This window comes from Tachypleus tridentatus, chromosome 4 (genome assembly GCF_004210375.1).
Source record: "Tachypleus tridentatus isolate NWPU-2018 chromosome 4, ASM421037v1, whole genome shotgun sequence".
Taxonomy (NCBI): Eukaryota; Metazoa; Arthropoda; class Merostomata; order Xiphosura; family Limulidae; genus Tachypleus; species Tachypleus tridentatus.
In genome coordinates this window covers 24559528-24563063 of record NC_134828.1, presented here as the reverse complement: position 1 = coordinate 24563063, position 3536 = coordinate 24559528, and positions in this window count along the sequence as shown.

Genomic DNA, 3536 nt, shown 5'->3' with positions numbered 1-3536 from the left:
ATGATCTTTTTTTTCGCCCTTCTTTTGTTTGTTTGTTCATCAGTTATAATGAAGTTATTGAATGAGATAGCGAAACATCAGCTCAATTTGTTTAGATCTTAGTACTGTCCTCCTTAGTATATTTTGGTGAGATAAACGATCTGATAAGTCAGGATTAGAGATATATCGAGAGAGAACTTTAAACCTAAGGCGACATAAACGGGAAATAAAGCTGACAATTTTAAAATCAGTAGATTTGGTTTTCTATGCTACTTTTACAATCAATATTTCTAGTCATATTCTGTATATTCATACAGTTACTTACTGTTTTAATTTACTAAAATCTGACAAAGGAAGAACTTTCGGTTTCGTCATCTTAATAACTAAAACTAATCTAAACAGTTAAAATTAGAGGCCCTGGCATGGCCAGATGGTTAAGGCACTCGACTCGTAACCTGAGGTCGCGTGTCCGAATCCTCCTCACACCAAACATGCTCGCCCTTTCAGCCGGGGCGCGTTATAATGTGACGGTAAATCCCACTATTCATTGGTAAAAGAGTAGCCCAAGCGGTGGGTAGGGATGACTAGCTGCCTTCCCTCTAGTCTTACACTGCTAAATTAGTGGCGGGCTAGCGCAGATAGTCCTCAGCTGCTTGAAATTCAAAACCAAACCAATCACAATTTGATTTATATCATCCAGATAAAATGTTGTTCTTGATGTGAGTTTTTTTAGAAAAACAAAAGTTGTTTTTCTTCCTTCTTTATAAGAAATAATAAAAAAAACACACTGACTTAAAGTAATCAAGAAATTCACGTTGATTGTTCTGGAGATAGTACTTTTGTGTATGAGGCATAACTTTCGTGAGATCCAATATTTGAAACACCAAATGAGAAAGTCACAAAACTGCCTGTAAAACAGTCCACAAGACAGGAGTGTTATGCAAAGAAAACTGAAAACGGGGTGCATTTATTCTCATAAACAGACTACCCTCAGGCCTCCCTCAAATATAAACACTTTCAAACAAGGTATTTCAATTTATCCTTTTTTCTTAATCTCGAAACTGTCCGTTATTGGATTGTATATTCCATATGAAACCCTAATATTAGAGTTATAGTACCTCATTCTTACTCAGCAACCCACGTACATGTGTTGGTTATTTCACATATATATACATACATACATGTATATATATATATAATATATTTTAAGCAGGATATATTTTAATATTATAAACTTAGAAGTGTGTGCTTTCTTTATAGCAAAGCTACATCAGGCTATCTGCTGAGCCCACCGGGGAATCGAACCCCATTTTAGCGTTGTAAACTGAAGACATACCGCCGTACTAGCGGGAGGCAACTTAGAAGTTAAAATCTTTATTACTGCTTGAAATAACTTGCTGAGTTAGGATTTATCGTAATCAAACAAGTTGCGACATGTGGTAAAGTATAGCATTAAACTTACTTTTAAAAGGCCCAGCAGGTTTAGGAAGAGCAGACTCGTAAGAGTCGCGGATTCCCGTTACACCAAACATGATCGCACTTTAGTCGGGGATAATGTGATGGTCAATCACACTATTCGTTGGTAAAGTAGCACAAGAGTTGGCGGTGGGTGGTGATGACTAGCTGCCCACCCTCTAGTCTTACACTACTAAATTAGCCTGCTAGCGCAGATAGCTTTTGCGCGAAATTCAAACTAAACCAAACTTACTTTAGAAACGTTGTTGTTGGCTTGCTGTGTCTACATTATGACTCAGATGTGTTCAGATATGATTACTTATATGGAAGATAAACAGTTAGTATAAATCCTTGTTGTAAACTATTATTAAAGTTCTCACGTTTAGACACTGAATAATGAGATTGGTACAAGGTTGTTATTTTTTTGCCCTGAAAGTCCAATAGGCAGTACTTGTTTTTTGTTTTAATTTAGCGCATAGCTACATGAGAGCTATCTGCGCTATCCGTCCGTCCAACGCAACTTAAGACTAGAGGAGAAAGGCAGCTATATCACCAAATGCCTTTGAGCTACTCTTTACCAACGAATAGTGGAATTGACCATCACTTTAGAATGCTTCCACGGATGAAAGGGCGAACATATTTGGTGTGACGGGATTCGAACCCGCGACCCCAGATTACGAGTCGAGTGCCTTAACCACCTGGCCTACCGGGCCAAAAAGGAGTGAGAGTTATATAACAGACTTTTTTTGTTGGCCACCTTTTGTCCTTTGATAGAAATATTTTTTTTTCACTAAATCCACACCAGAAACAATAAAAACACTTAAAATAGTTTCTGTCCTATAATACAGAATCACATTGGAGTAGATGTGGCCTACTGGTTAACATATGTGGTACGTGAATCCAAGGGTTCATGATTGGCGATCCGTTTCTGAAAAAAACAACAACAACAAAAGCTCGCCCGAGTTTTGGATCGTGTGCACATCATAAGAATAATAATTAAATCACACTATTCGAATAGATGAGAGCAGCCCAAAGAAAACTGTGGGTAGTGTTGACTATCTGCTCCTTGTTGTCTGTTTTGTTTCCAAAATTAGGGTTGGCTATGCATATAAGTTTTTATATATCTGAGTTAAATTCTATAACAAACAAAATTGCATTTTTCCTGTGTGCAGGCGTATATGGGAAAAAATATCCATATTTAAATTCAATACAGAGTTGAGAGAGATATATCACAACGACTTTAAAACTTCACCACGTCGCTACAGTCCATTTGCCACATCCGGTCTTGTTCTTTCTAAAAACCGTGTATCTTGTCAATAGCCCTGAAGCATTGTTTTATTACAAAAGACAGCGTCGTAAATTATCATGCCTATAATACACCACTCTCCACGTTTTTCGTAATCCGTCTAGTTTATGTGGAATGATAGTTTTCCGGCACCCTTTTAAATACTCTAATCACATAACAATAAGTTTGACATCTTGGTCTGTACGACTTTATATGCACCGGTTAAAGGAAAAGTATGATTGAAAAGTTTATCTTTATGGACCTAAACCCTGTATGATTCGTTTTGAGGCGGAGATATTTTTTGATTGTGTTATGTACTGATGCTCCTACCACGTGATCAGTTTTTGTCACTGATCTTTGCGTTGATTCTTTGTTTACGATGGCTGGGTGCTACTTTTTACAGACCTCTTTCTGAATGGTCCTGGTACCCCAAGTTGATCCACAATCCTATGGCTTCAAATACCATTAAGTACAAGGGACACCCTACTTCTGAAATTTTAGATGTTCGGTCTGAGCAATACTTTTATGATCAGAAAGAACTGTTACCAACCATTGTCTAAGAGTGATCAGTTTTAGATAGCATCAGACTACCATGACGTAATATCAAAATGTAAAAGTGACATGTGCTGTTCTACCCATGACGTTATATTAACTTCCATGCAGGTTGGGTAATTTACATTACCCATACCGGCCAGGCAGTACTTGAAAACGCCCACTGTAGTTCCTTGTCACGAAAAATGATTTATCTTTGTTTGTTTTATTTCTGAGAAAGCTACTCGATATATGCGGTATCCGTCCATAATTTAGAAGTAATAAA